The 23,353-nt window shown below is 41.3% G+C and overlaps 1 protein-coding gene and 1 long non-coding RNA gene across 6 annotated transcripts in view; both read right to left on the reverse strand.

Annotated features, from left to right (window-relative positions):
- LOC125925273 (uncharacterized) overlaps nt 1-964 on the reverse strand; it is a 4,536-nt gene extending 3,572 nt beyond the window's left edge. The window contains exon 1 of the long non-coding RNA XR_007458763.1: nt 86-964. This is a non-coding gene — a long non-coding RNA (uncharacterized LOC125925273). The remainder of the gene's footprint in view (nt 1-85) is intronic.
- GNAQ (G protein subunit alpha q) overlaps nt 1-23,353 on the reverse strand; it is a 354,951-nt gene that overhangs the window by 36,740 nt on the left and 294,858 nt on the right. The gene's annotated exons all lie outside the window — the stretch shown is intronic.

Here is a 23,353-nt window from a genome sequence, read left to right on the forward strand (position 1 = left end):
GCGGGGCTCGAACTCACGGACCGCGAGATCGTGACCTGGCTGAAGTCGGACGCTTAACCGACTGCGCCACCCAGGCGCCCCAAACCTAAGCAAACAAACAGGAAAGGGGTAGGGTGGGGAGAGAGAAGGAAAACAAATCCAAGGAAAGAGATCAATGCAGAAAACTAAAAATACTTCAAAAACAAAAACAAATCCTCAGAAATATATCCCTGAAACAAAAACAGGATACTGACCTAAAAAAAAGGGAACATTTGGAGAAGAGAAAGAGCTCTTAGGAATTTCAAAAAAGAAAAGTTATGAAAACCAAAAACCAAATAAACAAAAAGACAAGTTTGGAGGGCAGCTCTAGGAAATTTGTCGGGAAATAAAGAGAATGGAAGATTAGAGAAAAGTTCAGTAAAGTGAAAAAAATATCAGTCAAGATTTCCATTTCTCCATTTCTCTTCTAGAAAAGAAATTATAGTAAGAGAAAACAAATAAAATGAAAGCAGCAAATTTTCAAATGAATAATAAAACTTCCTATAACTAAATCTTTAGGTTAAGCAGCTCCAAGGGCAGGGGTAGAGATCGTGAAAATAGATCCTTCCTTAAATTTGAGACTATGCAGGATAAATAAAGATTCTAAAACTTTCTATTGAAAATAGATCGCATGGATTTTTGAAGGAGCCACGGATTTTGAAAGGAAATAATGGCAGACATTCTGTTTTCAGAATGGTTTATAATCTAAGAATTCTATACCCAGCCAAAGTATCAATCAACTTCAAGGGCAGAATATGTGCATTTTTAGACATGGATAGAATTTTAAAACTATGTCCCTTTGACCTTTACTCAGAAAGCTATAGGAGGTTATGCTCCAGTAACATAATGAAGAAAGCCAAGAAAGAAGACAGTATTGGATCCAGAAGCAGGCAATTCAACATAGGAAAGAAGTTAAGTGAGCTCCCAGGATGCCAAATATGTAAGATGCAAGAGAACCACCAGTCCTGGTTAGAAAAGGAAGACAAAGGGATTCTAGGAGGAGAGCTTCAATTAAAAAAAAAAAAAAGAAAAGAAAAAAGGAATTGATATATTATCTGATATGTTGACCGTATCTTATAAAATTTCACAGATCTGTTGATGACTTAGAAAAGAATCAGCCAGTGATACACGTATACACACGAGAAGAGAAGAGAAGAGAAGAGAAGAGAAGAGAAGAGAAAAGGAAAGAAAAGAAAAGGAAAGGAAAGGAAAGGAAAGGAAAGGAAAAGGAAAAGGAAAAGAAAAAGAGAAAGGAAAAGAAGGCAATTATGAATTCTGGAGCAGGGGGTGGGGGAGGGAGTTGACCAAAAAATGACTGAAATCTCAATTTAGTACTTAGCTCATCAATGAACTACATTTATATTGTCTCATATTGTAAACACTGAATTATAAAAAAACTGTGATGTAACCATGTTGAAAGTATAGGAGAAGAAGTGGGTGGGAGTGTTAAAAACATATAATCTTTATTCACTATAAAAGAACAAGATATAGTAGTATAAATACAAGGTTTAGAGATATGAAGAAAATAATGGAGACCAAGAGATAAAAGTTGAGGGCAGTATCTCTGGTAATAGGGCTGTGGAGAAGTGGCAGTTGAGAAAGCGCTATTTAAAAAATTATACGGTAGCTCCCCCCATCACCTTACTCATGGGGGATATGTTCCAAGGCCCACAGTGAACGTCTGAAGCCACAGACAGTACTGAGCCTTGTACTGTCTAATAACTAACAATAACTAACAATAACAGTAACTAATAATAAAACAGAACAATTCTAACAATATACTACAAAAGAGTTACGTGAATGTGGTCTTTCTCTCTCTCAAAATATTCCACTGTACTGTATGCACTGTTCTTGTGAGGACGTGAGCAATTAAATGCCTATGTGATGAGAGGAAGGAGGTGAATGACATAGGCACTGTGACATAGAGCGTCAGGCCACTACTGACCTTCTGACCACGTGTCAGAAGGAGGACCATCTGCCTCCGGATCGTAGTTGACTTCAGGGAACTGAAACCACAGAAGGTGAAACCGCAGATGGGGGTAAGGGGCAACTATTAGAAGTCTTTGGTTATTCAGCTTTCTAGACCATTATTTGATTTAAAAAATACAGATTAACTTAAAAAATTTACTAGTTTCATGTGCAAAAAATAAAGATCTGGGAAGATACACAAAAAACTGCTGGCAGGAGTTACCTACATTTGGGGGATGGAGAAGGCAGAGTGAACACTAAAAGAATTTTTACTCTCTTCTGGAATCTTCTAATATTTAAAATTTTTAATAATAAATATGTATTACCTTGGCTATTAAAATGATGAAATTTCACTAATATATTTTTAAAAATTGACAATATATTTTATATTAAAAAAGTAATATGGTATAATATATAAAAGATAATTATAGTCATATATTATAATTACACTATATCAGATATAATTATGTTTTATAATTTATTAAAATATAATTTTATAATATAATCAAAAGGCAAGACATCCAAGGAAAAGGGAAGTCCATTGCTGGGAATGACGCAGGGTGCGACGTCGGATGTCACACAGAAAGCCAGAACCTTTTAACTCCTACTTGGTCCTGAAGATTCTGTCAGGGAGAAGAACTTCATATTGAAGAAGGCAAGAGAAGATCACTAAGAAGAAACTAAGACTGGTATGGAGATGATTGTAAGAGACCACCCTAATGCATTGCTCTGAGATCAAGTCTCTAGCTGGAGACGTGACATGCTAAGGCAATACATCAATCTGGTTTTAGTTACCACCTTTTTGGTGAACATTACACAATGAGCAAGGCCAGAAGGGAATGGGTCCAAGGACCCTTAATTCTGATGGAGAACGGGGATGGGAATGGGACGGTGTGTGGCAGGAAGGTTGCCGCGCACTGGATTTTCAGATAACCTTCGGTATTCTCAGGGCAACACGAAGGCTCCATGCACCCGTCCACAGCACCTCCCAGACAACTGCATGGGAGGTGAGAAGGAACGGGGGCGCAGCTTCCTTGGCTCTAGGAATGGAGCTCCTAACTTGTGCACTGGAACTTATTTACTGAGCATGAGCTCTGCACCAGCCAGCCCACGTGTTACCTCGACCAATTCACAAAGCCTTGTGACATGAAGCATTCATTTTTCCCAGAGTGCAGATGAAGAGAGCTGAGGCTCTATTTTGAACTTCCCGGCCTACCAAGGCCCTGCTTTTTCTACTGAGCCATGTTGGATGATAGCCACTGGTCAGGAATTTTTTTTTTTTTTTTTAAGTATCCTCATTCAAAGTAAGCAACACGTTTAAGGTATCCGTGCACATCCCTCACGTTTCCACCACGCAAGACAATGTGGGATGGAGACGGGTGGTGAGGAAGGCTTCGTTCTCAGCCTCGTCCCCAAGGCCACTTCCTGGGAAGACCTTCTGCCTCTCTAGGCTCCAAATTCCTCACCCAAAGGAAATCGGACATTTTATTGACTCTGACTAACAGAGTCAATATTTTCAGGTATTGTTTTTAACAGGCTTACTTAGCTATTCACCTGTTTAAAAATCTACATCCCGTGGCACTTCAAATAGCATCTTTTGTAAAAAGCTGTCATTTCGAGGTGTGGAAAAGCTGAGCCCTAGGCAGTGAAAGTACACTTAATGACTGAGCTTCACCTAAAATGCCCTGGAAAGATCAAAGGATTCATTCCAGTTCTGGGAAAAGGAAGTAGATGTTCCTAGAACATGCTCCTCTGACACTCCCAATTAACTTTTAAGGACAAGTATAAAATGCTTTGTAGAGCCTAATGCTTTAAGTAGGCATGGCTGTAAAGGTGAGGCATAAATTGCCTCCCATTGAACAACCATGGAGGGTGACAGGAGTGGGTCAGTCTCAAACAACGGTCCAGCTCAGTAGTAAAATCCATTAACTCTAGGCCTGGGGCAGCTTTGAAAGCACTGGGTAATGGGAAAAGTTACTTGACGCTTCTTTGTTGAAATTCCCAACCCTCCCTAGTTCTAGAGAGGAAATGTCAACTGCTCTTGTCAAAAAGAATATGGAAATGGGGCACCTGGGTGGCTCAGTCACTGGGGCGTCCGACTTTTCATTTTGGTTCAAGTCATGTTCTTATGGTTTGTGTGTTAAAGCCCTTTGTCAGGCTCTGTGCTCACAGCGTGGAGCCTGCTTGGGATTCTGTCTCTCCCTCTGTCTCTGCCCCTCCCCGTGCACACGCGCACACACACTGTCTCTCAAAATAAATATATAAACGTTAAAAAAATTTTAACTCTTAAAAGAAGAATACAGAAATCAGTGGCACAGCACACACATGACAAATTAGTAAGTTCCAAAGTAAACGTAAATGACAAGTGTTTAATAAGTGGATTTTGGCTCATTGGGGTGGAAGTCCTCCCGGGTACCCCTCCCCCCAACCTGAGCCAGTCCAAGGTGCTGTATCAGGACTGCTCCTGTTATTACAGTCAGATTCCACCAGTTGAAAAAAGTTGAGCCCAGGGATCGAGTGACTCTTGAGGATAGGCCGGGGGTAGGGTTAGGAGGAGATCTGAGAGAAGAGCATGTCTCCTGTTTGGACCCTGGCTTCTGACTTTTCCAAAGGGTGACTGTCTCCAACACTCTAGCTTCTCTGTTCTGTATGTCACAGCCTCAGTAATTGGGAAGGACATGGGGTCTTCACTTCCACTCTGTCCCTGGGCTCTCAATACTCACGTGACTTTGACATTTTCTCTCCCACCCCCAGGCTAGGGTGCCTTCCTACTTGGAGCCCAGTCACGGTATCATGAGACAAGTACCAGCCCCTTCTGGGGGAAGAGGCTGCACCGTGCAGAAGCAATGAGCTAATGCCAATAAGCCCTCCTAAAGTAAGGGCTCTTGGACATTCACCCCAAAGTACCCTTTTTTATAACTCCCCTCGGCAAGCAACAGAGCATTTGCAAAGAAAACAGGCTGAAAGCTTTAAATATATTAGCAGGTCCTTCTCATCCTTCCTTTTCCTTTTATCTAAGAGTTTCAGGAATGTGTATGGATGGGAAGAAGTTTCTGGTGAGAACAGAGGCACCTTACAAGTATTTATTTACATAAATGACATGCTAAATGTGGATCATTTTTCTCTAATCACTAATGCTGTTGATGTAATTCCACTTATGCTGTATACACAGCTCAAAGAAATAAATTGGCATTTCTATAAAATAAAAAACTACTAATCACAACCCACACACAGCAATCCAGTAACACACAGAGCCGAAATTAAAGTTTCTGAAACACTGTCTTTCCTTATTATGTGCAATGTACTCTATTCTACTCCCTGTATCTTCCCTATGCTGCTCCAGCCACTTATATTTTTAAAAAAATACATTGAACAAGGCCGATTAAATTGACACTATCACCCAGTAATAGGTCTTGATGTGCTGAAGAAAAATACTGTGGATAGTTTGTATTTCTTCATAAATGTACACCATCTTCTCCTTAATCATATATAGCAAATCGAATAAATATTTTACAAGATTGGGCCAAAAAGCCTCTGTAGCCAAAAGGATATCTGATTAGTCACATCTAGTGCATCTTTAAAAAATGTTACCTCCAGGGGTGCCTGGGTGGCTCAGTTGGTTAAGTGTCCGACTTCAGCTCAGGTCATGATCTCGTGGATTGTGAGTTCGAACCCTGTGTCGGGCTCTGTGCTGACAGCTCAGAGCCTGGAGCCTACTTTGGATTCTGTGTTCCCCCTTACCCCCCCACCCCCGGTCTCTTCCCACCTCGTGCTCTGTCCCCCCTAGTCTCAAAAATAATAAACATTAAAAAAATTTTTTTAAAGTTATCTTCATTGAAAATCACCTCGACACGTATTTTCCTTCTATAACTGGAAGTTAATATTAAAGAAGAAATACCACAATTCCTTTGCATCAATATGGAAAGATTTCTAATGCATGGGCCAACATTCCATTATACTGACCCTTGTATTTATCACAGGATTATCAAGAACGGATGTTATGGACAATTTTTCTTAAATGCAAAATATGAAAAACAAGTAAGCAAGCAAACAAACTTGCCTCTTCCCAGTGGTTGTAATCCTAATGCAGTTTTCCTTAATGAGCAAATACATAGATGGGGTCTTATTAAGAACATTTTAAATATAAGAAGATTCTTGTGACAATATAATCCCATTAGTAATTACCAGGTTATTGTCAGCACGCAACTAAGAAAAAGAAAGAAAACGAATCAGGGTCATTTCCAAGTATAGAGGCTGACCCCACGCACTCGATCTTTCCTCCAGCCAAAGGGAGTGGCTCAACCTTCCCTGAAGATGCCTATATTTTTTGGTTTAATGCTCTCCTTTATTTCCACCATTCTCTGATTGGAGCATTTTTAATCCTTATGTTCTTCTTTTGAAAATTGGCCTATTTCAAGTCTCAACTTAAAAGCCGCCTCTTCTTTGTTTTTTTTAATTAAAAAATTTTTTTAATGTTTATTTTTTAGAGAGAGAGATTGGGGGAGAGAGAGAACAGGCGAGGAGCAGAGAGAGAGGGAGACAGAGGATCCAAAGTGGGCTCCAGACTGACAGCAGAGAGCCCAACGTGGGACTCGAACCCACGAACTGTGAGATCATGACCTGAACTGATGTCAGACTCTTTACTGACTGAGCCACCCAGGTGCCCCAAGAGTCACCTCTTTGGTGAAGCCTCCCCAGTCACTGAGATGGGAAAAAAAAAAATCTCTGAAATCATGCATGGCTAACAATCATCTATGACATAATGATATCCTGCTTTGGATTCTGTGTCTCCATCTGTCTCTCTCTGTCCCTCTTCACCTCATGTTCTGTTTCTCTCTCTCTCTCTCTCTCAAAAATAAACATTAAAAAAATTTTTTTTTAAATGTTATCTCCATTGAAAATGGATCCCCCCTTGAGTTTACATTTATTCATGTAAATGTTATAGACTGTATGATCTACCGACTGTAGAGCTGTATACTGTATACAATATATGCTGTATGATCTACATTGTAGATACTATGACAGATACAAACCCTGATTGTGAACTTCTTGGAGGATAAAGGCTCTGTCTTACTTACACCTATAATCTCTCAACACCCAAACATCACTCAGTCATGGCAAGTGATCCGGAAATACTTGTTGGGTGAGTGAACATTTTGAACAAGGACGAACACAGGCATATATCTAAAATGCTAGAGGTAATGCTACTCCCTAAAGTGATTTAAATACATACCAAATTGTGAGTCTAATAAAGGGAGACCAGTACTGCTTTGCCTTTCCAAGCTCTTATTCCTTTACAAATCCTTTCTCCCTTCATAGTCTGAATAGCATGTGACATGTGGAGTCAGTGGAATCCAATTCAGCAATCAGAGGTGATTAAGGGAGCTATTAAGCATCTGTTTTCCATATCATGTTAGGCAAGGCAACCAGTAATAGCCAGTCTTTTCCCCCAATACCCCTGACTTTGGAAGAGTTTGTCCAGCTTTCTTTGTGGCCTTGACTTGCTCAGGTTGGCAATGACTCCACATGTTCTCTGGAGATATTGCCAAAAGAACAGACATATTCCAGAGTGGGCTGATTGGCTTCCCTGGTGGTACAGTAGGCCTGAACTAGTCCCATACTGAAAACTAACTCTAGGTGAGCCTGGATTTTAAGATGGGCACTTTATGATGGTTGAATGGGTTTCATAAAGCCCAGAAAAGACACGACATGAGTAACTGTGGTTGGCCTACAAGTAAGGAGAAAAGGTAGGGGGGGGGGGGGGGGGGTGGGTGGGGGATACAGGGGTGTGGAGAGCAGTGACCTCACTCGAAGCAATGCTGGGTACCCTGTGGACACCCAGAGTCAGAATCTGTATCTGAGTCCACGGCTCCCCCTTCTCCTTAGTGATAAACAAGGAAGACCTTCCACTTTCTGTAATTTCAGTTTGATGACTGTTGCCAAGATAACTAGGAAATGAGGCAAGGAACAGAGACCTCCAGAGAGAGAGAGAGAGAGAGAGAGAGAGAGAGAGAGAGAGAGAGAGAAACTGGGTCACCAAAGTGATCCATTACATTACATTACATTAATTCTAACAGAAACTGTGGCCGGGGAATGTAAAAATGAATCTGAAACGAGGTGCCACCGTCCTGAAATACGATGGCTGCAGGTCCACTGTGCCCGTGTTCAGGCCATGGGAGAAACTCCTCCATCAAAAAGGTGCCAATGCTTCCCTTGGCCGTGGGTAACAAAATCACTTTGTCTAAGTCTTATCGTGCACACAGCGGGGAGGAAAACCTCATTTAAAAAAGTCTGTAGTCATTGGCAAATTAATCACTTTGGCAAGTATGTCCCTTTGTAGTCAAATTGCCAACAGAGAATAAAACAAACATGGTGCAGGCAAAATTTCGATTACTATCCCTCAGCAAACGTGGCAGGAGCATTCAAAAATACTAAAGAAATCTGGAACAAATTTAACATGAAGCAAGAGTGGCAGTGGCTCATTTATTTGGAGCCTTAACAGCAAGTGGCTCTGTATATCAAGGAGTGTCTCATTGGTGGGTTGCAGTACATTGCACAGGGCAGGTGGAGTCGACACTCAATAGATGTTTGCTGAATGGAACTTCCAAGCTGAGAGAAGCTTCCACAGGACCGATCTGATGGGTGCTTTACGCTCCCACTCAAGCATTAAGGAATAAGCAGCAAGCCAACACTGACTTCACCCAGACCTGATCTCCCGGTTATAGCAGACCCAACCGCAACCTGCAGAGGTTAAAGAACTTGCTCCAAAACCCACAAGGCGCTTCTGGTGACGCCAAGGGTAGATGGAGTTTTCTCACCCTTTGGCACCCAGTCCAAGGCTCTTTGCTTCCTTGTTCAGCTATAAGGAACTGTGTCTGCTGTTACAACCTCGTAATCCGGAAGTATTTGTGCAAACTTTCTGGGTTTCTACAGAAGGTATCCTGCCTACGAATTTTGTCTTCCTTTCTCCCAAGTGATTTTAAATTGAGGGTGATTTCAAAATTAACATTCTTAGAGATGGGAATTGAGTTGTTTTCACTGAAGATTTTTTTTCAAAAACAGGTAATAGAGAATTTAAGTCCAGTTTTGAAGTCACAATGCTCAGACACATATTTGAGAGACGTTCTTCAGTGTGATCACTGGGAGGAGGTATACATTTTACATATTTTATACAAATATGTAAATACATATAAAATATAAATAAAACAAACATAGGTATAAATATATAATATATTATAATATATAATATATTATATACGTATTATATATGTAATATATATATGTATATATATGTTACATATATATATATATGTAATATATATAATACGTATATAATATATTATATATATATATACACGAAAGATATCTGAGAAAGGTTTTCAGATAAGACAGGAGACAGCTGCAGAAGGCACATCTTGGTATTCACTTTTACCAGAGTCTAACATGTGCTCCTGGCTTTGAGATGATAAGCAGTCCCCTTGTCAAACAGTCATGCTTGCGTTGCCTATGGATGGTTCTGGGGATACCATTGCTTTCAGAATGAGAAGGGCTATGATTAAAAGTTTGTCTTTAATTAGAGAGAGCAAATAAGTTTTCACAGATGAAAAGATGCCTGAAATCAGACTCTATTATAAATACAAAACTGTTTGGGATGATTCTTGGGAACGTGGTGACAGGAGTGGGAAGGTACAGGGAGAGGAAGTATAGTCTGAGAATTTAAACAATACTCACGATGTAGGTAAAACGACCTTTTTTCCCCTAGAGTTGTCTACAAATACCAATTTGGTGTGTATCTGATGATCACGTTTATTATTCTATAGCATGCTTCCTAGGACTATTGTAGAATATAAATAATAGGAAAGGCAATGGGTATTGTCCCCTGAAACACCAATGCACATGAATTAATTAAAAAGTTCATGAGCCAGTGGGATATTTAACAATGTTAAATTACTCTGTGTACTTAGCAAATGCAACAACAATTTCCTCCTCTCAAACAGTAAGAGCCAAATCTCCCAGAACTCTCCTGTCATAATGGTATCCTTATCAAATCACTTTCCTTTCTTTGTGTGTTGGGACTGATTTCACAAGGCCAAAGTCAAGGAAAACAATTTCTCTTGAAAGCAAAATCTCAGTCTTCTCCCCATAAGCCTTGATGAGTAGAGTGCTGGGAAATAACACTGGAGGAGGTGGAGGCCAAATGAAATATTCGGAGAAACAGTCAAAAGCATTCAGAGTCCCCCTGAACTGGTTTTTGTGGGGACGGTGGCCTACAGTCTTGTCCCTACCTGTCATCAGGGGTCAGCCCGGGTGTGCTTCCTCAGCACTGTGTGCCTCCCGACAGGGTTAGACGTCTTCGGTTGCTGCTCCCTTAGCACCTGTACTTACTGCCATGGAAATGCTTTACTCTCACTCTGCACCATCACTGCCTGCTTCCTTCGGGGTCTCCTCCACTGAGCTGGGAGCTTCGTAAGGACAAGGGGAAGTAGAGCATCCTGAGGATCTACCACAGTTCCTGGGTCACCCTAAAAATACCTCTTGGCAAAATAAATTGCCATTTTATATGTTAATTCATTTAACATTCATAACACATTCCCAAATCCTCACAATTTTATTTTAATGACCCCAGTGGGGGCGGGGGGAAGAGCACTGACTGTGTTGCAGAATTCCCTTTGTTCTGCCATACTATATTCCCGAGTCCCGGCCCTGGATATAGTCATAGGACCTCGATGGCAGATGCAACATGGTCCTGGGCAGTGGGTATGTCACAACCAGGTAAGAGACGCTTTTTGCTATACATGTGCCCAGCACAGGACATGGGGACTGCAGGAGCCCTTAACAGGAAAGACAATTCCAAGACCTGCCAAGTATGCCAAAAATCAGGAAACTTATGTCAAGGGCATACTGCAACCTGGATGAAACCAAGTGGTACGGTCACAGGATTCTGAGAAGCTGTAACTGCAGACAGTAATCTGACCAGGAGCCTGGTGTGCCCCTGGGGCAGCGGCTATTCAGTGTCCATCCGAATGGGTTTCTCCCTTTCCCAAAAACAGTACAGTTGTAGCCACAGCGACGACTTCCCCGCTAGACCCCATGTCCAAGTGCATCTTGAAGTTGTACGTGACCATGTGACTGAGTCCTTCCAAATAAGACACGAACAAAATGATGTGTTCTGCTCCACGTCTGGGCCTTAAAAGAGCAGGCGTGACGCCACCACGTCGCCCTCCACTCTCTGCTCACTGAAACCGGATATGGCAGTGACCCAGCTCAACTGCCCGCCTGAGAACCGTGCCCTCGGGAATGCAGATGCGAGGACTTGAAGGAGCCTGGGCTCCCGACTCGTCAGGAGGAGCAGGTCTGCTCCGCAGCACTGGATTGCTTCCTTACAAGAGGAATGAATGAACGTGTCTACGCTTTGAGCTGCTGCATTTCAGGGCTCTTTGTCAAGAGCAGCTGAGCCAACTCAATTCTCTAAGGAGGAATGGGAATTAGGAGCACATAAATGGTGGTGGCCTCGTTTCCCCTGCACATTTCTGAGCTTCAACTTTCCTTATCTGTGAAACGAGAAGGGTAACTAAAATCCTTTCTGGCCCTGAAGTTCTATGATTCATGGGCATTCTCATTCCCGTGAGACCTATCCAGTCCCATCCTAACAGAAGCACTCTGTTCCCTCAAGTTTGCTTTCACTGTGCCTTGTCAAAGCCTGCTCCACAGCTTTCATTTACCCTGAGAACAGCTCGTTATCTCCGCTTGGAGCTTGTGCCGTTTACTGAGGATCGAAACCTTAAATTAAAGGATTGAGCTCATGTGTGACAGTTCAGGTGCCGATCGGGGTTGATGACATTTTGGAAAGGCAAAGACTTTCCATGAAATTATTCCTGTGAAATGGAACCTTCAAGTTAAGCTCTGCTTGTATCAGAACATAAACATGCTGGAAATTTGTTGTAACTGTCTTCCGACGGAAGGCAATCTGTCCCCACAAGTACTACAAACGACACCTCGTTTATCTTTTTAAAACCAGCAAAAGAACCATCCTCAAGGACCTCTGATCACACAATAATTGCTCCCACTTCTGGCTGCCTCAATATTTACCCTTCGCCAGACCTGCAAATAATTACCAACTTTCTGCCACGTTAAAAAATCTCTTCCTCCCTTTTCCACAATTTCTCTGACATCCACTGCCATTTTTCTCTCCCTTTCTGCCTCCTCTCCAGCTCATAAATACTTTCTGTGAGAAAAAGAACCGCTAAACTGACTTTCACATTTGTATCACTTAGAGCCTGGTATCTGCTCTAATGGCTCAGGTCCCCAGTTCTTCCCAGCAGAGAAATGACTCACTATGATATTTTCTACCACTCCTACTAAGCCAGGAGCTATCACCATCAAGCTCTCATTGGGTCTTGAGTATCAACTTGTATCAGGACCATATGAACCATAGCTGCACTTCCGGTTTCCAATAGCTGAGTGATTCCACTAGCAACATAAATGTTCTCCAATTTCACTATCTGCACACAAACTGCCCACTGGCAGATCAGCTGTTTTTTCAACTTCGACAGTCCACTATCGAGCTCCGGGAACATTTGAAAACCCTTATTTGGAAATTGAAGAAGATGAAAAAAAAAATGGAAAAACATTCCGTGCTCATGGATTGGGAGAATAAATATTAAAATGTCAATACTACCCAAAGCAATCTACACATTCAATGCAATCCCAATCAAAATTGCACCAGCATTCTTCTCGAAGCTAGAACGAGCAATCCTAAAATTTGTATGGAACCACAAAAGACCCCGAATAGCCATAGTAATTTCGAAGAAGACCAAAGTGGGAGGCATCACAATCCCAGGCTTTAGCCTCTACTACAAAGCTGTAATCATCAAGATAGCACGGTACTGCCACAAAAACAGACACAGAGACCAATGGAATAGAACAGAGACTCCAGAATTGGACCCACAAAAGTAGGCCCAACTAATCTTTGACAAAGAAGGAGAGAATATCCAGTGGAAAAAAGACAGTCTCTTTAACAAATGGTGCTGGGAGAACTGGACAGCAACATGCAGAAGAATGAAACTAGACCACTTTCTCACACCATTCACAAAAATAAACTCAAAATGGATAAAGGACCTGAATGTGAGACAGGAAACCATCAAAACCCTAGAGGAGAAAGTAGGAAAAACCTCTCTGACCTCAGCCGCAGCAATTTCTTACTTGACACATCTCCAAAGGCAAGGGAATTAAAAGCACAATGAACTATTGGGACCTCATGAAGATAAAAAGCTTCTGCACTGCAAAGGACACAATCAACAAAACTAAAAGGCAACCAACGGAATGGGAAAAGATATTTGCAAATGACATATCGGACAAAAGGCTAGTATCCAAAAGCTATAAAGAACTCACCAAACTCCACACCTGAGAAACAAATAATCCAGTGAAGAAATGGGCAGAAAACATGAATAGACTTCTCTAAAGAAGACATCCAGATGGCCAACAGGCACGTGAAAAGATGCTCAACATCACTCCTCATCAGGGAAATACAAATCAAAACCACACTCAGATACCACCTCATGCCAGTCAGAGTGGCTAAAATGAACAAATCAGGAGACTGTAGATGCTGTCGAGGATGTGGAGAAACGGGAACCCTCTTGCACTGTTGGTGGGAATGCAAACTGGTGCAGCCGCTCTGGAAAACAGTGTGGAGGTTCCTCAAAAAATTAAAAATAGATCTACCCTATGACCCAGCAATAGCACTGCTAGGAATTTACTCAAGCGATACAGGAGTGCTGATGCATAGGGGCACTTGTACCCCAATGTCTACAGCAGCATTTTCAACAACAGCCAAATTATGGAATGAGCCTAAATGTCCATCAACTGATGAATGGATAAAGAAATTGTGGTTTATATACACAATGGAATACTATGTGGCAATGAGAAAGAAGGAAATCTGGCCTTTTGTAGCAACGTGGATGGAACTGGAGAGTGTTATGCTAAGTGAAATAAGTCATACAGAGAAAGACAGATACCATATGTTTTCACTCTTATGTGGATCCTGAGAAACTTAACAGAAGACCATAGGGAGGGAAAGGGGATAAAAAAAGTTAGAGAGGGAGGGAGGCAAACCATAAGAGACTCTTAAAAACTGAGAATAAACTGAGGATTGATGGGGGGGAGGGGGAAGTGGGAGATGGGCACTGAGGAGGGCACCTGTTGGGATGAGCACTGGGTGTTGTATGGAAACCAATCTGACAATAAATTTTATATTAAAAAAAAGAAAGAAAACCCTTATTTGGTTTCTAGCAATCAACACATAGCTCCCCAACATAGAAAATCATGCACATTGGAAGTCCTTTGAAATTTTCTAAGCCTGCCAAACCCAACTATGTCACTGAAAGCTAAAAGCAAAATTCTAAAAGATACAAATATCAATCATCCCAGCTGTAATATTTCTTGATTAAGGGGTCTGTCTAAACGTATATCAATTTAAGCCAAGTCAAAGAAAAGTTTATCTGGAAACCTTAAGTACAAAGGAGTATTTCCCTCCAGCGGGTGCAGGGTGATGGTGTGGGGCATTTTTAAGTATTTGTGTGCATGGCCATGCAAAGACATTTGCCCTACGTTTGTTTTCAGAATTTAATTTTTACCCATTTTCAACGTATTCTTTCCTCAAATGACCCTTTCCTCTAATACAGTTTGCATACATTGTTGATGTCGTTTTCCTTAAAGTTACTCAGCATAGGATTAACATATAAGAGTTAAAGCGACAACTGAATTAAAAGCCCCCAACAGCATTATAAATGCTCTAGACCACAACGTCGAGGGGTATATTCAAGAAACATAGTAAGAAAGTATAGATATATATTTAGACAAATGTTCCATATGACATATCTGTGTTTTAATGGCTCCTATATATCAAAGTGCTAATTCCTCAACTAAACTGCTAATTTATAAAGTGAAAATTACATGTACATGATAACAAAATTTTAACACCAAAAAATAAGCAAAGAAAAATAGAAGTTCCTTCTACCTGAGATCCATGTTACTGCCCCATACTCCTGTATAATATTGCCCCATACTTCTGTATAATACTCCTGTATTATTTCAGAAAAATGTTTTGCACATATGTATAATTTGAATGTATGTACAAATAAGGTTTAGATAAATGGAAATATACTTTATGCATTGTCTATGCTTTTCCTTTTTTTTTTTTTTCACTTAATAATATGCTTTTGAGACAATGCTATGTCGGCACAGGTAAATCTAGTTCATATGTTTTGTAAAGCGCTTGGATAATTTTCTGGGCACCTGGGTGGCTCAGCTGGTTAAGCGTCTGACTTCAGCTCAGGTCATGATCTCATGGTTCGTGGGTTCGAGCCCCGTGTCGGGCTCTGTGCTGACAGCTTAGAGCCTGGAGCCTGCTTTGGATTCTGTGTCTCCCTCTCCACTATCCCTCCATTGCTCACACGCTGTCTCTCTCTGTCTCTCAAATATGAATAAAAATGTTAAAAAATAAATAAATGAAACACAAAGGGCTTGGATAATTTTCTGAATTAGTCATCTTGACATGCATTTAGTTTTTCCACAGTCTTTTCTCATCTCTGCACTTTAGTTTTTGTGCAAATGTGCACAAATAAACTGTTGCAGCAAAGGACATGTATATTTTAAACGTTGAAAGACACCTAAAATTGCTTTCAGAGGACTGATGTGTAATTAATTTAAAAACAAATCATCCTGTTTGTAAAGCTACAAACAGCCCATTAAAATAAAAATACAGATAAAAATAAATGGACTTGACAGAATGTCCTTAGGATATATAACAATTTGGATATGTCCAAAACCTTTAAGACATACTTTGTTGGCAGAATTCTGTGGAATTCACAGAAGTATGAAAATACACATTTCAGACTTTGTAGATCAATGTTAGCAACATAAACTTAGCATTCAAAACAATATCATGCAAATGTTATCATTTTTTTTTTGAAGTTTATTTTGAGAGAGAGCTTGAGTGTGAGTGAGCAGGGGAGGGGCAGAGAGAGAGAATCCCAAGCAGGCTCCATACTGTCAGCGCAGAGCCCGATGTGGGGCTCAAACTCATAAACTGTGAGATCCTGACCTGAGTTAAAATCAAGAGTCGGACACTTAACCCATGGAGCCACCGAGGTGTCCCCAAATTTTATCAAGATTGAGCTGAACCTAATGCTATTAGGAACAGAACAAAAAAACCCCATAATTTTGTAGCTCTCTAATATCTTTAAAAAATTTAGTGAGTCTTTATTTTTTGGCTTTTCAATTCATCGTTGGAAAACATCTGGATGTGGAGTGAACACGACAATCCAAAATCTCTTTTAAAATATTTCTGTTCAACCCTAGCAAAAGTAAACTCTCTTAGGCATTTTTCAAAAAACAAAAATGGGATAGTCCCTAGCCAATAGGTTCTGAGATAATATGTTTTTCTACCTGTATGTCAAATATTTAAAAAGCTGTGTTCAGTCCAGTTTCCTAATCAACAGCTGCAGGACGTGGCTATAATTACTGCTCTCTCTACTCCAGACCATGAGACGGGTCTACGGAAGAGTGCAGAGGCTGCACAACTGATGGTCCCTGCTTCAGTGTGTAACCCAGAAAACCACTCCCTTAACCCCAGGACAACTTGCGGCAAGGCCAGACAATGACACAGATATTTTTTAACACCTGGAACAATGAAACAAAGGAAAAGGCTGGCAACAGAGCCACGGAGCTGGCTGGAAAAATTTTTAACTGCAAAACAAAAAATGCAAAACAAAGCTCAAGACTGCAACGTGTGTACAGAATAAGGGCATCCTTATTCTGCACAAGGGTGCAGGCTTTTTGCCTCACTTTGCTTTCTAGAACTATTATGTGCTGTGATAATAATATTCTATGTGTAAAGCCATTTAAATTGTTTGGCCCCACCCTTGTTTTCGATGAGGCAATGATCTTGCCTTTTGTGATTTTGCTACTTGTATTTTTCAGGAAGGTAATTCTGACTCTGGTGAGGGATTACGCTATTGTGATAGATCAAAGGTGAAGATATCATTTATATTCATTACATGGGTAAATAAAAACTGTTACTCTGAATATTATTGAGCTGTACAAACATAATGTCGAAAACGCCCTGTCTGGTGGGATGATTCTGTAAACAGACAGAGAGTGAAAAGCAAAGCATGCTGGTAATGCAGCGGCAACTGACTTAGGGAAGAGGCAGGTGAGAAACTGTGTGTGAAAATCTGTAAATGATTAGCAGCCTTGAGCGCCTCAAGCAGCTCTGGGAAGCCTACATAAATGTTCCACATAAATGCTATTTATGTGCTTTCTGCAATACATTGCTATCAAATAGCCTTATTTCGTTAGTGGTTCCATTTATTTTATTTTTTTCTTTTTATAAAATTTTATTTTATTTATTTTTATTTTTTTTAATGTTTTTATTTTTTTTATTTTTTAATATATGAAATTTACTGTCAAATTGGTTTCCATACAACACCCAGTGCTCATCCCAAAAGGTGCCCTCCTCAATACCCATCACCCACCCTGCCCTCCCTCCCACCCCCCATCAACCCTCAGTTTGTTCTCAGTTTTTAACAGTCTCTTATGCTTTGGCTCTCTCCCACTCTAACCTCTTTTTTTTTTTTTTTCCTTCCCCTCCCCCATGGGTTTCTGTTACATTTAAATCACAGGCTCCTATATCATTGGTAACGTCTAGAACCAACAGCAGTCAAAGTGAAAGTTAACAAAAAGTTTAAAAATGGTTAGCTGGTGCCCAGATTTCACCCGATGCCACGAGAAATGGTAAAGAGGAACTTCCACATTGTATGGTCAAAAAAGAACTACAAAGTTAGGCTGCCAAACAAGAAGGCACGTTTGACGAGCAAAGGGAAAAACAGCGGGGTGGGGACGGAGAGACAAACCAAAATCAGGCTCTTAACCGTACAGAACAAACTGATGGTCAGCAGAGGGGCCGGGCTGGGGAATGGGTGAAACAGGCGATAGGGACTAAGGAGAGCACTTGTGATGAGCACTGGTTGTGATGAGCACCTATTACCAAGATTAATAGGTAAATTAGTGGAATTTTGCTTCCACAGAAGCAATCGTGCTCACATCTGCAGTTTTCTTTACTCGTGGAGAAAGTGGCACTAACTGGGGCGTTAGGATACCAGGACATTCTGGGAAGACTCTTTAATAGTAAGTAGAAGCGGCATGGGGACTTCGATTAAGTACCTGCAGGGAAGCCTGGCTCCATCAGTAACTAGCAATATGACCTTGAGCAAGTCACTTAAACTCACTGGATCCCAATCTTCTAATTTTAAAGGGAGAAGGTTGAAACAGATCAACTTTAACCTTCACTGCTAACATTTTATAAATGCGATACGTGTGTTCAAGTTCACATAAATACCATTATTTTTGTGAAGCAACAAGTCTTTTGTCAGGACAACTTCGGAATTTACCTTCAGCTTTATTCCGAAGTTAGAGTACCACCTAGTGGACATTTTGCTGACTTGACTAGCCGTGAGTAATAAAAACGTCAGTTTACGAAGTGTTAGAATTGTTTATCTATTGAAACAAACAAACAAACAAACAAAGGACGTCCATAGGTCATACATAATAACTATCGTCGACTTTTTGAGAATCTTTTTACCACTAACGTGATTGAATGCCGTTATTTGGTATTACTAGAAAAGCAATGACTTCAAGCAATTGAAATCATCTACAGATTGGGAGAAAATATTTGCAAATATTTATCTTATAAGGGCTTCATACCCAGACCTCATAAATGATTCTTACAACTTAGTAACGACAAAGAACTTAATTCAGAAAGGGGTAAAGGAATTGAAGACATTTCTCCATAAAAGACATACAAATGGGTAATAAATACAAGAAAACATGTTCCACGTCACTAATCATCAGGGAAATCAAAACTGCGATGAGATATCACTTCATATCCATTAGGATGGCCATTATAAAACACGTGGGAAAAACCAGAACATACTAAAAGTTTTGGGCAAGTATGTGGAGAGATTCAAACCCTTGTTTGCTGGTGAGGATGTAAAATGGTACAGCCACTATGAAAAACAGTAAGCAGTTCCTCCAAACAATTAAAAACAGAATTACCAAATAATCCAGCAAACCTATTTCTGAGTGAAAGAAAGAACTGAAAGCAGGAGCCCAAAAGAACAGAAAGCAGGAATTTGAACCAGAATTTATACACCCATTCTCACAAGCAGTGTTATTTAAAGAGCCAGAAGGAAGAAGCAACCCAAGGGTCCATTGATGGATGAACGAGGAAACAAAATGTGGCATCCACCTACAAGGCATATCATTCAGTCTTAAAGAGAAAGGAGATTATGACATATAATGTAACATGGATGAACACCGAAGACATGCTAAATAAAATAAACCAGTCATGAAAGGACAAATACTCTATGATTCCACTTACACGAGGAACCTAGAGCAGTCGAGTTCACAGAGACGGAAAGTTGAAGGATGGTTGTTTGGGGAGGGGCAGGGCAGAGTGGGGAGTTAATGCTTAATGGGTTCAGAGTTGCGAAGATGGGTTCAGAGTTCAGCTTGCAAAGGTGAAAAAATTCTGGAGATGGATGGCGGTGATGGCTGCACGAGAGCATGGATGTTCTTAACACCTCTGAACTGTGTGCCTAGAAACCGTGAGTTTCATGTACATCTCACTAGAGTAAAAGAGAACTGATATCAGTGTGAAGTGGAAAATAACTCTCTTTTTGGAGAAAAACTCTTCATTTCCTTAAAACTTAAAAAAAAAAAAAAAACTTCTTGGTTCTGATTAAGAGCTCACATGTGATAAATAATGCAACAAGTCCAATGACATCCCGGGAAGAGTGAATTGTTCTTGGTAACTGTTGAAACGCTTTCAAAAGGGGAATGTGTGCTTTCAAAAGGGGAATGTGTACTTTCAAAAGGGGAATCCAGGAGTAAGAAAATAAACACCATTGTCTCTTGTGATATTTGACTAATAAATAATGCACATTTGATGAGACTTCTGGGTGTTTCTGGTTTTCTTTGAGCTTGATCCAGAAGGGAGAGGTGCTAAACTTGAAAATGTTCACTCCATTCCAGACTGGGCTCAGCGCCTGGGGAGATCAGACAGCGGTGTTCTGATGCCTGGAGCGCTGGCCGTGCAATTTTGCTGCCACAGTCTGTAGCCCAAGAGCGGGTGTAAGCTAGTGACAGCTGGAGCTGCCTGTGCTGGAGGGGACCGTCACTCTGTTAAGAATGACTGGCTCTGAGCAATCGCCCTTTGCTCTTGTTTTCAATGAGGTAGTTGTGCGGGGGGGCCCCTGCGGGGGAGGGGGGGCCACAAAAGGTACGACTGTCCCTGGCAACAATGAATTAAGTTGCTTTTAGGTTTTAGTAAGCCCTTTCCAGAGCCTTTCCCTTCAGAAATACTCTCTGTGCTCCTGTATTTCATCTACCTTTACAAAATCTACCTTTGGAAAAGAGACAGCCGGCAAATGAAATTACCCTAATAAAGAAGTGTCAGGGGAAGCCTAATGTGCATTGGCATTTTAACAGGGTGTGACACAAGGCAAACCTATGAACCTCTAGCTTCAGAATTCCTGGCGGTCAACGAGCTGGCGAGGGGAAAAATGGTGGTCTTCTGTGTTCGTCTAAAGCAAGGATTTTCAACCTTGGTACTACTGCCCTTTGGGGCAGGCTGATTTTTCACTGGGGGTGGGGGGGAGGCTGTCCCGTGCATACAGAGTCCCTAACCTCTCTCACGGGATGCCAGTAACACCCCTCCAGTTGTGAGACCCCCAAATGGCTCCAAACATTGGGAGGCGGGGGGGGGGGGGGGGGGGGGGGGGGGGGGGGGAAGTTTCTCGCCAGCCTTGTTAAGAACCACTGCTCTAAACACAACCATGTAGGTGGTCAGCTGCTCTCTCAACATGCATCACCAGCTCTTCTTGCCAAGGAGCTTATAATCTCACTAAGGAATTCAGATCTACACTGAAACTGTTAGCAAATGGTACAAGCCAGGATACGAGACTAAGTGCTCGAAAGTGCAGTGACAGGAACTCTTGTCAGATTTCCCTAAGAAGCTTCCAGTGCAATTTGATAGAACGGAATAAGAATATTAATATCTGAAGGGAAGTCCCTCTTCTTCTTTAAGATGACTGCTGGAAAGAGAAGGAACACTAAGAGATCTCAGATGGGTGCGTTTTCACAGGATTTCCTGTGTGAAACCTTTTACCATCTCTCTCTCTCCTCAGCCTATCCTGACATCTAATCAAGACTGTTGCATCTTGAAGTCAGGGTTTCCCCTCCCCACTTGCTCCTTCTGCAAAGAAATAAGCCCTAAAATATCTTCCAAATGTGGGGAATTTGTAGAGTTTTAGTGTTTTAAGGTTGTAGCTTTTATACTGTAAGCCCCAGGTAAGGAGCAAATTTCCAAGATGGAATATTTTCAGAGTCCTGGATAAGGAATCATCATCATCATCATCATCATCATCATTATAATACTCACTTTTATAGCATTTACTGTGTGTCAGAGACTGTCCTAAATACGTTATATATGGGAAGTCACTGAAACCTTATAATAGCTCTAATACTGCTGAAGAATGCATTGTTCTTATCCCTACTTAACAGCTAAGCAGACGGAGGCCTGGAGAGCCCCATGGTCAAACAATGAGAAAGTAGTCGATCTGGGATCTCAATCCTCTTTAGAATTCTAAGCCAAGCTCTTTTGGCTAAAATTGCTAATGGAAACTTAACTCTGAATAATCCTGGATACTCAAATCTCTTTAGCCTCGATTGCACAAGATGCCGAACTAGATGGTTCATAGAGATCCTTCCAGTGCCTAGCTCATGAGAGGTGCTCAATAAATATTTAGCCCTGGAAATTTCTCCCGTGAGATTCAACTCAGGAACAAGGATGTCCCCACCTTAGCTTGATATTTGGAGCAAGGTGTTGCAGAACAAACACCGAGCTTGGAACTTAAAAGACGGGAGGTCACAGGCTTTCCCCTCCCCATACGAGATGCATTTCCTCTTCAGCCTCCCCCTAAGACAACAGACTGGTTAACACTAATGGCCAGCAGAAGAGCAGTAAAAACTTTTTCTTTGAGGCTTTCCTTTATTTCAAGAAGTTTGTCTTTAAGATATCCGTCGGGACTTGTGGTTAAGGAGTCCGTTCTACAGATTCTACATTGAGCACAGCTACACCACTCAGGAGTCTACATCAACCTGTGGATTCTGAAACCCACGGGGACTTCAGTTAGCAGCCAGTCTCTGACTGGCTACTGAAGGCATGACAGGTCACTCCAAAGCCCCTGGTATCGGCATCACCGAGATTTCTTCTGTTATAACCTTAGCGATGGTCTGGTAACACGCTGAGTGGAGAGTCTGGTTCAACAGTAAAATTCTGAGGAACCCACCGTGATGACAGCAAGGTCGAATGGGAGAGCTAACCCGGAGAATCCCTTACCCCTGACAGTGATGTGCAGGCACTGAGGAAACAAGGACCTGTGTCGCCCTGGAGCACAGAGAGTGAAGTTAAGCCTTTGCTCCTTGAACTTCACGGGAGGAGCACCCTGTATGAAACAGCAAGGCAGTTGTTGTTCAACACAAATCTGCTAAACGATGTAGAAGGGGGCATGGCTGCTGGAGAAGGGAAACAGGAATTATAAACCTCCCTCAACACTCACGTAGCTTTGCATCCCAGGCAGGCAGGAGGTTTGATAAGAATGCATGGGTTTCTTATCTACTGGGACTGTGATACTCATTCAAAAGAACAACACAGATTATAGTAATTCCAACAAGAATTACCCTTCTCTCTCAGCATTAAAGATAAAGAAACAATCTTAACGGAGACTGTGTACTTGGGTAATCAAATAGCAACAAGCACTGTTTCTCCTCATGGCGGTGCATACCTCTTCATGGGACTGACTGATTAGCAAAGTGACGGGCACCATTTGAGAAATTTCAGGTTAGTTTTGGAATTTAGCATGTGGCTTGGGACATGAAGTATTCTGGGTCAGTTTCAATGTTTAAAGTGATACAGATCATATCAGAGCAGGCTTACTATTTATCTGCAGTTTTTTTTTAAAAGACACTCTGTGGATGAGAAAAAAAGAGGAGGATGTCTACAGATGAACGCTCATTCACTGTCTGATAATGCACAGAATGATTTTTATCCAGTTAGACATTGGCTCATTTGTGTGCTCAGTGCCTGGAGGGTCTGTTGGAAAGGCAGGTAAATGATTCACTTCTCATCCCAAGACTCAAACAAAACAACAAAAAAAACCCCACAATCTCAACTGAAACAAGAGACCTGGGCCTGCCAGACTCAACACACACACACACACACACACACACACACACACACACACACACA

Source organism: Panthera uncia, chromosome D4, assembly GCF_023721935.1.
Source record: "Panthera uncia isolate 11264 chromosome D4, Puncia_PCG_1.0, whole genome shotgun sequence".
NCBI classification, from domain to species: Eukaryota; Metazoa; Chordata; class Mammalia; order Carnivora; family Felidae; genus Panthera; species Panthera uncia.